Source organism: Mustelus asterias, chromosome 9, assembly GCF_964213995.1.
Source record: "Mustelus asterias chromosome 9, sMusAst1.hap1.1, whole genome shotgun sequence".
NCBI lineage: Eukaryota > Metazoa > Chordata > Chondrichthyes > Carcharhiniformes > Triakidae > Mustelus > Mustelus asterias.
Window position 1 is genome coordinate 98,143,071 of NC_135809.1, and position 14,324 is coordinate 98,157,394.

At 50.6% G+C, this 14,324-nt stretch overlaps 1 protein-coding gene across 5 annotated transcripts in view; it reads left to right on the forward strand.

Annotated features, from left to right (window-relative positions):
* abcc8 (ATP-binding cassette, sub-family C (CFTR/MRP), member 8) overlaps nucleotides 1-14,324 on the forward strand; it is a 230,982-nt gene that overhangs the window by 89,232 nt on the left and 127,426 nt on the right. The gene's annotated exons all lie outside the window — the stretch shown is intronic.

Sequence of the window (14,324 nt, forward strand, 5' to 3'; positions counted from 1 at the left end):
TCTCAACAAGGATTACTCAAAGGAACACCAATGTATCTATGGCTTGGATTTTAACAGGGGAAAGTTACGCTGGTGGGGGCACAGGAGGGGAAAAGGATTGTCTGTTCAGCCGGGAAGGCTGCGATTTTGCCCATTATGTGGAATTCAGTTCCACAGTGCACATCTTTTGAACCTGACAGCTTCCCTATCCGGAGCTCAGCCTGATTGCAGGTTTGGGGTTGGGCGGGGAGAGGGGGGTGGGGGGGGGAGCGATTCTCCCATCACGACCCGCAAATTTTCTGGCGGGTCGGGAGATGCGCGTGTTGGCCATTTCGCGGGTACCCCCGCGAGCGTTTACGACCCGCGCGCATCTCCCAACCGGAAAAAAATGGCGCCTCTGGGAACACGCAGAAAACTGATTTGCAATACTTCCCATACCTTAGCATGCCATTATCAGGATCGACACGGCAATCTCCGCCCATGTTTGCGTCTCCCACCTCTTTGGCGTGATCTCACTTTGGCGCGAATCAGAGTAGGTATATAAAAGTCTCAACCTGGCGTGGCAGCCCTGAACTGGCGTGAAGAGGTAAGTGCTGCTAGCAGAGTGCGGTGAATGTTGCAGGCAGGCCCTGGAGATGCCTGGTGGCCTTCCTCCTGCTGTCTTCAGGTGCTGGCCCTTGAATCAGTGATATCGGGTGTGGGGTGGGGGGGCTTCTATATTCTCAGAGCTCTCTGGGTGAGGTTCCGTGAAGGAATCCTGCTCAGACTTCCCCGCCAGGGCAGCGCTGTAGCTCAGTGTGGGAGGCACTCTCAAGAAGTCCTGTTCAGCCTTCCCCTCCAGGGCACTTTGCAGTGGCATTTTGTTGCCACGGGGTGTGGGCAGGGACTCGACTGAGTGCTGGGGTGGGGGAGGAGTGCACCATGTGCTGACTGAGGCCTAACCAGATGAAGCAGCTGCTGCTCCAGGCCGGGGTGCAGAGGTTCAGACATGGACTGCATGGAATCTGCTGTCACTGGGCACATATCTGGTGATGCTTTGCAGTCTGTCCCTGCCCTGTGACATGGGCCAGCCTGTAACAGAAGCTGCAGTTGCACGCATAGCAATGGCTCAAGGGTGTGCATTGCCCATGTCTGCACACCTGCATAATCTGTGCCAGCATTTGTCATGATGGGAATCTCACACAATCCTAATCGGGTCACGCATGGCACCATGGATTGTGTGGTGTTGCCAGCACCCACAGGTGGGGCTGCTGGCCCAAGTGAGGGATTGGGGTGGTGCTGGGTCTATGCAGCCAATGATAATAATCCGTCATTCTATGCTCTCTCCAAACACCACTGTGCAGATGGATCTCGGTTTGCTCGATTTGGAGCTGGCCATTATGGTGGCAGCAGGGGCGGAGGTGGAAGAGGAGGCGGCAGCTCAGGATGTGGCAGGCGTGGAGAGACCACCGCAAGAGGAGCCACCACCAGACCCTCAGGAAGGAGGGCAGGAGGCTGCCGCTGAGGGCCAGGAGGTGGGTGAGCAGTCTCCCGAGAGGGTGCACAGAGGTGGAGTGTGCCGAGGCCAAGGAGGTACAGGCCCCGCAATTCCTTCAGGGCCCTCTCAGAGGAGATGTGCTGTCGCCGGCTGCGGCTCTCCAAGACCATGGTGCAACACCTTTGTGAGGTGCTCGCACACCTGGCACCTCAGGGGAGGAGCAGCACCCGTTCCCTGTTGATGTTAAGGTTACGGCTGCCCTGAACTTTCATGCCTCGGGCTCATTTCAGGCACCAGTGGCGACCTAGCTGGGATCTCCCAGGCCTCCGTGCACAGATGTGTGCAGCAGGTCAGAGATGCCCTGTATGCCCGGGCAGGGCAGTTCATTAATTTCAATGTGGGCCGTGCACAGCAGGAGGCCTGGGCTCTCGGCTTCGCTTCCATTGCTGGGATTCCCAATGTCCAGGAGCAGTGGATGACATGCACTTTGCCTTGCGGGCCCCACATGCAGAACCGCAGCTATTTGTGAACAGGAGGGCGTTCCACTCCCTGAACGTCCAAATTGTCTGTCACCATCTAATGAGAATCATGCAAGTTGATGCACGCCATCCAGGGAGTGTCCATGACAGCTTTGTGATCCGGCAGTCGGACATCCCTGGGCTCTTTGACGACCAGCCCAGGCTCCCGGGATGGCTATTGGATGACAAGGGTTACCCGCTAAGGTCATGGCTGATGATGCCTGTGCGGAGGCCCGAGACCGAGGCAGAGACCCGCTAAAACAAGGCCCATACGGCCACCCGGTCCGCCATTGAGCGGTGCATCGGCCTGCTTAAGATGTGGTTCCGCTGCTTGGACCACTCTGGGGGGCCCTCTAGTATGACCCTGTGCGTGCCTCACGCATCATCGTCGTTTGCTGCGCCCTGCACAACATTGCCCAGCAGCAGGGCGACAAGCTGGAGTAGGAGGAGGAGCAGGAGGAGCAGTGGCGAGGGAGCGAGGTGGGCGCCCCACTACATGAAGAGCCAGAGGAAAGATGGTGGGCGGCGATGGCAGGTGTCCGACAAGGAAGGGCAGCGAGGGATGCCTTGATTGCAGCCCGCTTCACCGAGCTGGTCCTGTGCAGTGAGAGGGCTGCCATCACCACACCCCAGGAGCAAGTGCAGCCATTATTCCCCCTCCAAACTGACCTGGGCCCTCAAACCACCACATCACCCTTCCCCAGCTTCTGTCATCCCACCACCCTATCCCCCAGAAACATCCAAACCTGTTAATGTGCCTGGGCTGGCAATGGTTGCGAATCTTGGTTGAAGGCTGGAGGATGAAGATGACTCGCCATTGTGCACACTGGGATCCTGCCCCTGATGCAATTCAAGTCTGACTCCTACCCGTACTCCGAATGCACGCTGCCACCCTGGCCCCCGTAGTTGTAAGGATCGGGGACACATGTTTTTTGGCCAAGAGAGGAGGGGGGGGGGAGGGGGGAGGGGCGGGGGGAACTTGCACCAAGGGTCTGGTGGATGTTGGGGAAGGTAGGGCAGGCATTCTGAAACATGTGGTTGAATCTGCAAGGCTCAACAGACAGCACCTATATGTTTGGGAATCGGGACCACTCAGCTCTGTGGGGGGATGGGGGGAAATCAGAGACACATTAGTCACAGCTGTGAGGTCCAATTAAAAATGTATTGTGTTTTTAACGTAAACTCTGACTACTGGTGACCTTCACGCGTGCTCTCTTAGTGAACTACAACTTTCTTACTTTGTGCGGTCTACTGCTTCTTCTAGGTGCTACCCCAGAATGCGCATAGGAAGTGGAGGTGTCCTGCTGTGATGCACGCCCCGTTGTCTGTGACGCCCTTGGCGGACGTCCCCTGGGTGGCCAGGACCTGCAGGGCCCCGGCTGACTTGCGGATGGCACTATTTTGATGCCACCCTGTTCATCTTGCTGGCCCTGAGATGCCCTGGTGTGAGGAAGGGGGGAATCGGAAGGTCTCGGGACGTCCGGGATCTCCTGGGTGGAAGGCCCCGGCAGGGGCTCAAGCCCTTCCTCCTCCCTTGGGTGCTCAGAGCCCCGGGAAAACTCCATGGGATGCCAGGACTGAGCTCCAGAAGTTCCGGTGTCACCTGGCTCTGCCAGTCCTGGGGGCCTAGATGCGTCTGCCCCATGATATGTGATCCCTCAGCCCTGGCCCTCTGGGCCAAGCTCTGGAGCCCCTCCGCTGCAGCATTCTGTGAATAAGCCAGGCTCTGGAGCCCCTCAGCAGTAGCCCTCTGAGCCTGGGCTAAGTTGTCCAGGCTCACGGCCTGCTGTGCCTCCAGAATGCCAGCGACAGTCCCAGCCATGGCCAGCCAGTGTCTCCCACATACCCCCGACACCCATGGCCATTGAACGCTGTGCCTGCTGGATTCCAGAAACACACTTTCCCATGGCCCATTGTATCTCCAGGATGGCCTGGACCCTGTCACCCATGAGGACAGACCCCTGAGCCAGATTTTCCACTGCGGTCGCCACCCTTGCAGTGTTGGTCTAGTTCGCACGGTGTGTTGGCACCACCTCCTGCAACAGCACTCTGTTGGACTCCCCTAAACAGCCTTGCAGTCACATCATGGTTGCTAACAGTCCTTCCACAACTCCCTGGGTTTGCTGATGCATCTCCACCAGCCTTGGGAGGAACAAACCCAGAAGCCCAGCAGCTGGCTTTGGGACAGCTGAATCCTAGCCCAGCAGACCTCCATGTGCCCAAGCCCTCGGATGTGCCCACCACCACCAGATGTGCATCAGTGTCTGTAATGTGCTCACCAGTTCGTGACCCAGAAGTCTCAACACTAAAGGTACACACCATGGTGATAGTCTCTGTGTTGGTGGGTTGTGTGGTACATGCCAGTGCCGCTTCAGTGCAGCTGCCCTCAGAGGACTCCTCAGTGCCTCCCTCCGAGGTGTCATCCAGGGGGTCGCCGGCAGTTTGCTCCAGAGCAGCGGGGGCGGCGGCAACACCCGAAGGGTCGGGCTCCTCTGGGTTCAGAGCTGCAATAAAGAACACACATTAGGGGGAGGGAGGCAAAACATTCCATGAAGCATCACACTTACTTCGAGGAGGACCAAGGTTGAGGGTGCGCTTCTGCTCACTTGCATGCTGGACGCCAACCTGGCTGTCGGTGACCAATCAGGAAGGCCCATCAACCCCTGCCAGCTCCATGGCACGCTCCTCTATGCTACTCAGCTGCCACAGGTCAGGCACACTATCACTAGTCTGTGTCTTGTTGTGAATGTTCTTTTCCTATGGGAACACGAGGTGGATAGCAAGCATTAATGTATTGCAGTGCATGGTACACAATGCATGCCTGTGTCTCGGGCACTGTGCTGGTAATTTCGGGGAAGGCGGTCACCACTGAAGGGTGCTTATTGAGGGGAAGGGGTTAGATTCTGTTCCTGGGGGAAGGGTCACTTGTTGCATGCCCTTCAGGTGTCTAAGCAGAGTTTGAGATCCGTGCCAAGCATGTGCGCGATTCCAAGTGGAACGCTCACTCACCCTTGCTGCTCGCAGAAGGTCGTACATTTCTTTGTGGCACTGCCGGCCAGAACGTGGTGTCAGGTTCCTGGCATTCACCACTTATGTCACCTTCTACCACAATGCCGTGGCAGATGCACCGCTTGGGCGAGGGCCCTGGCAGATCTGCTCACGCCTCTCCTCCATGGCATCTAGCAGGTGCTCCTGGTTGGCGTCTGTGAATCTGCTGCGTGCTGGTTTGCACGCAGACATCTTTGTGGCGTGACTGGCTGTGTGTCCATTCCTGCAGCTTATATACAGCTCTGGCTTATTAGGGGAGTGCAGGTGCATTGAGTGTGGCCAGTCAAGGGCCCGTTGGTGACAAATACTTGTGAGAGATTTTGAAGGCTGCATTCGGTTGAGTGTCATTCAGGGTGCTGATTGGCTGCCATTCAATAGGCTTCTGTTGTCAGAGGGATGCAATACTCAAGGCTTCCATTCAAGAGAGGGAATGATCACAAGCTGGGGTTGTGCATGTCAGCACAACGCAAGTTCTCTGCAGGGCAGCAATGAGATCAGTATGTTCAAGGATGGGGTATCCGCATTATCCAGATCTATGGGGGCATGGAGTGAGCGGGCAGCCATGTCTGTGCGTGGGGGAGGGGGGCAGCGGTGTCGATATGGGGGAGGGGGGGGCAATAATGTCTGTATGGGGGAGGGGGGGGCAGTGATGTCTGTGTGGGGGGGGAGGGGGGGCAGCGATGTCTGTATGGGGAGGGGGCCAGCAATGTCTGTGGGGGGGTTGCGCAGGCCAGCAATGAGGCCAGTGATGTCTGTATGGGGGAGGGGGGCCAGCGATGTCTGTATGGGGAAGGGGGGACAGCGATGTCTGTGGGGGGAGGGGGGACAGCGATGTCTGTGGGGGGGAGGGGGGACAGCGATGTCTGTATGGGGGAGGGGGGCCAGCGATGTCTGTGGGGGGGAGGGGGGACAGCGATGTCTGTATGGGGGAGCAGGGCCAGCGATGTCTGTGGGGGGGAGGGGGGACAGCGATGTCTGTGGGGGGGAGGGGGGACAGCGATGTCTGTGGGGGGGAGGGGGGCCAGCGATGTCTGTGGGGGGGGAGGGGGGCCAGCGATGTCTGTATGGGGGAGGGGGGACAGCGATGTTTGTATGGGGGAGGGGGGACAGCGATGTCTGTATGGGGGAGCAGGGCCAGCGATGTCTGTGGGGGGGGAGGGGGGACAGCGATGTCTGTGGGGGGGAGGGGGGACAGCGATGTCTGTGGGGGGGAGGGGGGCCAGCGATGTCTGTATGGGGGAGGGGGGCCAGCGATGTTTGTGGGGGGGAGGGGGGCCAGCGATGTCTGTGGGGGGGAGGGGGGCCAGCGATGTCTGTATGGGGGAGGGGGGACAGCGATGTCTGTGGGGGGGAGGGGGGCCAGCGATGTCTGTATGGGGGAGCAGGGCCAGCGATGTCTGTGTCGGGGAGGGGGGACAGCGATGTCTGTGGGGGGGAGGGGGGACAGCGATGTCTGTGGGGGGGAGGGGGGACAGCGATGTCTGTGGGGGGTTTGTGCGGGCCAGTGATGTCTGTATGTGGCAGGGGGACCAGCGATGTCTGTGGGGGGGTTGTGGGACAGTAAGAAGTCTCACAACACCAGCTTAAAGTCCAACAGGTTTATTTGGCAGCACAAGCTTTCGGAGTGTCGCTCCACACCTGATGAAGCAGCGCGATTCCAAAAGCTTGTGCTGCCAAATAAACCTGTTGGACTTTAACCTGGTGTTGTGAGACTTCGGGTTGTGAAGGCCAGCGATGAGCCCAGCCATGTCTGTGGGGGCCAGCGATGAGGACAGCGATGTCTGTGGGGAGGTTTTGGGGGCCAGTGATGAGGCCAGCGATGTCTGTATGGGGGAGGGGGCCAGCGATGTCTGTGGGGGGGTTGTGGGGGCCAGCGATGAGGCCAGCGATGTCTGTGGGGGTTGAAGGGCAGTGATCTGGATGCTGGGAGGTGTTTTCACCGATCTCCCAGAGATGTACGCATGTGTGGGTTCCCGCTCATCCCGCCGATTTCAGGCTTTTTGGCGTGAATAGGCTCCGCCCCCTGAGCTTTTAATGATATTCACGATTGTGACCTCTGCAGTGCGCAGAGTGTGGGAGATTCAGGTCTGACGTTGCACTGAAAAAACAGTTTTTCCACCAATTCAGCACTTTTGGAAGAATCGCCCCCCCAGAGCAGAGAGTTCCACTCCATGAACCAGGGAGTGGGAGCCTCCAATCGACTTTGGGCCAGATTAATGATTGGCGTGCCAGGGAGGAAGCACTCTTTCTCTTCCTGGCCTACAAGAAGTTCTACAAAAACACTTTACGTTTTCTCTGGAACTGTCATCCCTTCCTTTCAGTTGCAGAGTTATCCAAGGCCTGAGAATCCTGGCCGGCCACTGTAAAGCCAATGAAGCAGATTAAGTCAGAAGTTACCAGTCTTACTAAAGTTGTTTGGTATTACAGAACTTAAATATTGCTGAAAAAGTACACATGTTGTCAAAACTTTTCATATTGCACTCATCAGGACAATTTGCAAAAATGCCAAATGTAGAGTGAACAACATTTTATACTTTGTGGAAAGAGAGTGCTGATTGGTTAGCAAGTGGACACTGATTGCTTGACGTGTTGCCATGGAGAATGCACCAGTTAACTGATGACTGACAGTTAACTTCCATGCTTTATTTAAATTTAAACCAGGCAGGTTGACTGTGATTAGTCAAGACACTGCCCTGGGGAGTGAATCAGAGAATGGTTAATTTTGTTTGGCTGATACAGGTGTAATATATATGTTCTTTCTATCTGCAAAGAGAAGGGCCCTGTGTATTCATATACGTAACTTCCAGTACATGTAAGTGCGACACACTGAGAACCAAACAGATAATCTCAAATTGGTCGTTGGGGTAGTTCTTAGCACATTTAGGATAGTTTAGCAAATACTGTCTAATCATGGAATCACTAGATGAGCAATAAAATTGTAGTATTGTGGACCGTTTGAGAATGAATTTAAATAAAAAATATATTTTTGATAATCGATCTAGGCCAGAATTTTAAGTTCCGCACCTCCCTCGGCAGGTTCTGAGATGAAGATGGACGGGATTCCCTCCGGGATCCCGCCTGCACTGACCCAATTTTACAGTGGGGCAAGCAGGGCCTTGGACGGGAATCATAGAATCCCTACAGTGCAGAAGGAGGCCATTTGGCCTATCAAGTCTGCACCGACCACAATCCCACCCAGACCCTATCCCCATGACCCCATGTATTTACCTTAGCTGGTCCCCCTGACACGAAGGGGCAATTTAGCATGGCCAATCCACCTAACCCGCAAATTTTTGGACTGTGGGAGGAAACCGGAGCGCCCGGAGGAAACTCACGCAGACATGGGAGAAAGTATAAACTCCACACAGACAGTGACCCAAGGCCGGAATTGAACCCGGGTCCCTAATCACTGCGCCACCATGCCATCCTGGAAGCTGCACATGCCTCTATTAAGGCCATTAAGTGACCACAGGCTTTTAGTTTGATAGAAACAGCTTTTTGGATGGGGCTCATCTCAGAAGGCACCTGTTGAGAATTAGTCATGTTTGTGACATTTGAACACCCAATGACATTTCATTGACTTTGACAAAATATGCAGAAGAAGGTCGGCTGTGTGATTTACACCAGGGATTGCCATTTGTCTTTATTCCCTCTGCAGTAGGGGCTGTGAGCACCACGGTACTATAAATTTTGCATGTGGATACAATCCACAAATTTCCCATTATCAAAGCCACTGGCCAAATCCCTGAAGTATAAAGATACACAGAGGGCGAATCCAAAAAGGTTGTCCCACAATCATTTATAAAGAGAGTGATAATATGCAGAAACGATCCTCTCTTTTGCTGCATTTATATTACATCCCACTGCTAGTGAGAGTACTGCCTTTGATCTCAGTAATGTAAAATAAACAAGGTGCTATTAATACTTCCTGTGGCAATATTGTTTATCTTGAGAAAAGCTCTTGGCCCGCTCAGCAGACACAGACCAGTCATGTGTTTTTACATTGCTTTTAGAAGCCATCCCACAGCGGCCAAATTCCAGACCACTGACAGCTACAGCTTTCTGTAAATAGAAGATGATTCGGTTCCCAAAACAAGAATGTTTTGATTGACACAATCAGATTTCCCCATATGTTTACTTATCCTGACTTTTCAGCTGTCATTGGTGACAAAAGTACACCCCAATGTCTTTTGTCTTACCAACATCAAATAACCTACCTCAGTTACTTAACTGATATAACTTCTGACCTTGTATATGCAATATTGACTGAAAATGGAACCAAACATTAAATTCCCATTTGTGTCATAGAATCCCTACAGTACAGAAGGAGGCCATTTGATCCATCGAGCCTGCACTCACAGCAATCCCACCCAGGCCCTATCCCTGTAACCCATGTAGTTACCCTGCTAACCCCCCTGACACTAAGGATCAATTTAGCATGGCCAATCCACCTAGCCTGCATGTCTTTGGAGTGTGGGAGGAAACTGCAGCACCCAGAGGAAACCCACGCAGACACAGGGAGAACATGCAAACTCCCCGCAGACAGTGACCAAAGGCCAGAATTGAACCTGGGTCCCTGGCGCTGTGAGGCAGCAGTGCTAACCACTGTGCCACCGTGCCACCATTTTTATTTCACTGACTACTTCCCAGAACATTACTAATTGATTTGACAGTGGTGGAAATTTACCCTTCCCACTCTAATTATCACAGATGCTCCACTGAACAGGGCTGGCCATTTATCTGAGTGTCTCCCATGCCTGCTTAACAGACGGATTTGGATCACAATGAGAGTTTGGCACCTATCTGGAATCTTGCAGAATAGTTTCAAGATAATAACAATGATCGACACAAGTGTGAGATGTTTACAGGCTCCTGTCACATTTGCCTCATGTGGTTGCAGCTTTCATTGTCTACGGCTCTGTTTGAATCCTCAAAGTAAGAGTTTTGACAACACCAGGTTAAAGTCCAACAAGTTTATTTGGAAGCAAATACCATAAGCTTTCGGAGCGCTGCTCCTTCGTCAGATGGAGTGGAAATCTGCTCTCAAACAGGACACAGAGACACAAAGTCGAGTTACAGAATACTGATTAGAATGCGAATCCCTACAGCCAACCAGGTCTTAAAGAGACAGATAATGTGAGTGGAGGGAGCATTAATCCTCAAAGGACAAAGATACTTATCCATGTCAGCACCCAGAGGAATTGCACCACGGTGCTACCATGCCTGCACATCCAACTGGAAATCCATGTGGTGTCTACAATTTTATGATTACATAAAAAATGTTTTAAACTTGTGTATAAGGCATTATTTGTCGAATCCAAATGGCAGTGATATCATGAATTAGTATAGTGAATAATGAATAATTGTCCTAACTCGTGAGGTGCTCAGTCATTTTCTGTTTTGCTCCTCTTGTTATTTTCTGAGACCCCCTGTTTGACACAGCAGCCATGAATGTGACAGCAGGCGGACAGCATGTCCCTGACCTCTGTCAAGACTATTTTCAGCATTGTGGTAGGATTGGTCAACTATTCCATTCTGGCTCTCTCCCTAGGGACGTGTCTGCGTGGGTTTCCTCCGGGTGCTCCGGTTTCCTCCCACAGTCCAAAGATGTGCGGGTTAGGCGGATTGACCAGGTTAAATTGATTCCCGTGTCCGGGATTAGCAGGATAAATACGTGGGGTTGTGGTAATAGGGCCTGGGCGGGATTGTGGTCGGTGCAAACTCGATGGGCCGAATGGCCGCCTCCTGCACTTTAGGGATTCTATGATTCTATGAAAATGCCAAACTTTCATTTGTTATCTCTCCTTTATAATCATAAACCCAAACTTAAGATTGGGTGGTGCGGATATGAAAAAAAAAGTTCATGTTGAGATAATACAAAGATAGAACCATAGAAAGGTTAAGGTGCAGAAAGAGGCCATTCAGCCCATCCTGACCGCACCAGCCAAAAAAAGAAAAATAATGAACTAATTGCTCAGGTTACAGCACTTCAGATGCTGGTCCAGGTACCTTTTAAATGAGTTTTCAACGTGAACAGCAACTTAGGCAGTGAACTATAGATATCCACCTCTGGATGAAAAGGTTTTGCCTCATGTCATAGAATCATAGAATCCATACAGTGCAGAATGAGGCCATTCGCCCCATCCAGGCTGCACCCAGGCCCTATCCACGTGACCCCTCATATTTACCCTGCTAGTTCCTCTAACACTAAGGGGCAATTCAGCTTGGTCAATCAACCTAACCTGCACATTTTTGGACTGTGGCAGCAAACTGGAGCACCCAGAGGAAACCCACACAGACACTGGGAGAATGGACAGACTCCACACAGACAGCCACCAAAGGCTGGATTTGAACCTGGGTCCCTGGCGCTGTCCTGGCTGGAGACAATACACATCTCTTTAACCTGTGCTTAACCCTCTCTCCACTCACATTGTCTGTACCTTTAAGACTTGATTACCTGTAAAGACTCGCATTCCAACCATTATTTTGTAAATTGAGTTTGTATCTTTATATGCCCTGTTTGTGAACAGAACTCCCACTCACCTGATGAAGGAGAAGTGCTCTGAAAGCTAGTGGCTTGTGCTGCCAAATAAACCTGTTGGACTTTAACCTGGTGTTGTGAGACTTCTTGCTGTGAGGCAGCAGTGCTAACTACTGTGTCGCCCCTCTAATCCTTCTACCAATCACCTTAAATCTATGCCCTCTGGTAATTGAAGCCTTAGCTAGGGGAAACAGGTCTTTCTGGTCTACCTCATCTAGGCCCTTTGTAATTATGTACACCTCAATTCGGTCACCCCTTAGTCATCTTTGTTCTAAGGAAAACCAGCCTAGCCTATTCAGTCTCTCCTTATAGCTGTAATTATCAAGTCCTGGCACCATTCTTGTAAATCTGTCTGCACTTTCTCCAGAACAATTCTGCCCTTCCTGTAATGTGGTGACCAGAACTGTACACAAAATTCCAGCTGTAGCCTAACCAGCATTTTACACAGTTCCATCATTCCACCCCTGATTTTGTATTCAATACCTCGCCCAATAAAGGAAAACATTCACTATGCATTCTTGACCACCCTGTCCACCTGTCCTGCCACCTTCAAGGATATGCACTCCAAGGTCTCTCACTTCCTCAACCCCCCTCAATATGTTCCCATTTCTTGAGTATTCCTTTGCTTTGTTTGCCCTCTCCAAATGCATTTCCTGACACTTTTCTGGATCGAATTTCATTTGTCACTTCTCAGCCCATTTGTTCTGGGTAACTCCCCCTCCAGCTCTGTAACCTCGTTCCAAAACCCTTTGAGCTGCACTCCTCTAATTCTGGCTTCTTTGAGGATCCCTAATTTTAATCACTGTGCCTTCAGCAGCCGAGGGTTGGAATTCCCTCCCTAAGCCTCCTCGTTACCTCATTTTCTTCCTTTAAGATACTCCTTAAAACCTCCTCATTTGATCAAATATCTGCACAGTTGCTCCTTATATGGCATGGTGTCAAGTTTAGATTCATAAGGCTCTTGTGATGTGCCTTTGGAAGTTTTATTATGTTAACGATGCTATATAAATACAAGTTGTTGTTGAGTTATTTCTGACCACTTTTTGATCTCTTGCATTACAATAGCATTTGCTTGTGGAAAGTGTCCCAGGGTTTATTTTTTGGTATCATGTGGATGGAACGGACTGACTGTCAGAGATAAACTGCAAGGCATGTGACAGCTAATAAAATCTCCATGGGACCGAGGGCTTGAAGATTAGGAAGACTGAGATTTAATTTCCTGAAAGAAATCAAGAATCCACAAAACATCAACACGAGAGAAGCTCGCGAGAATTTGCATTTGAACTCTGCGTTCTGCCCCAGAATTGGCATTCAGTGGGCTCCTAACAGTTTCTGACTGGTAGCTGAACAGTACAGAATGCACCTAGCAGCAGTCCTGTTATACCACAGGTTTCTCCTTGCTGAGAATCACGCTGTCCAACTGAACATCATGGAATGGCATTCCACTCCAACAATTTGTAACTTCTTAATTTTTCGGAGAGTGCAGATGGGTTCAGCTGCTTACTGACGGAAAAACAAACAAGAAAAAGAGGCTGCACTTTTAAGTCAGCCTCTGTTGGAATGATACTCTGACAGTTCCAAACCCCAATAATGACATGCCTCATTTCTGTCCTGGAAAATAAATACAATGACATTTCAGTGGATTTTTTATGTACCTAACCTGTTCATCAATAAATCAAACAAAATATCACTGCCTTTTTTAAAGCAAAGGAAACTTCTCGAGAACTTTAGACTTTTGAAGGCCATTCAGTAAATTGCAGCAATTTAATGCCTAATTATAATGTCTAATTTTAAACATGAAACTCTAATTGTGTTTATTATAATTGTCAAGTTTCTATTCATTTCTAGTCCATGAGGCTAATTATGTCAGTTTGTTAACTTCTGAAGCCTCCAAAAAATTAATTAAGAATTACTGGGCAGTGAAAATAAGCGTCGACTACATGTCTGAAGATGTGCATTACTGCACATTTAATGTGGAGTTTAGATAAAAAGAAAGCCAGTTACAATTGTGTAAATGAGACCATCAGACTATAAGATGAGTAATTAGAAGATTATAAATCCTGTAATAATGTGGGAAGCAGTGACAGGGAATTTATTATTTTTTGATAAATTCACACACCGTCCTGTGCGTTATTTATACCAGGAACAAGACTCAATGGGAAGATTTACTGTAATTGAGCCTCCGGGGGGCTAAAGCAGAAAAATATTTTCTCTGGTGGTGAAAAATAAATCATCAATCTTAGAACAGCTGATGAAAGTCACCCTCCAATAATAAAGTAAATAAAGCTGGTGCACAGCATCAGCAGATTCCATTGAACTGACATTCCCCAGCAAGCAGCTGTTGTGAAACATTATCTTGTTGTCACATTTGAGTTCAGAGGATTGTGTTAACTTCTGGCAGTGGCAGAGAACAACAGTAGTAGATCAGCCACTTTGCCCAGTTATCCCCTCGAAGTCAGTGGAAAGGAAAATCGATCCGTGTGTATAATGTCCACTCAATCTTCTACTACCCATTCATTACCACTGCAAAATGTTAAAATCAACCATCTGTAGTTTCAGCCACACATAGAGCTGTTGGTTATTAATATATTGAACTTTCTGATACAAGTGCACTGAGTCCATTTTGGCCTGAGATGTCTGTAAATGGAAGATAGTCATTCTTATTAATGTGAGGCTCTACTGTGCCTGGAAAAGCTGTGGTATGTCAGTGAAGTAGCCATTCTTCTTGTTCAGCATGAACAGTGAGTCTTCATAAGCTATT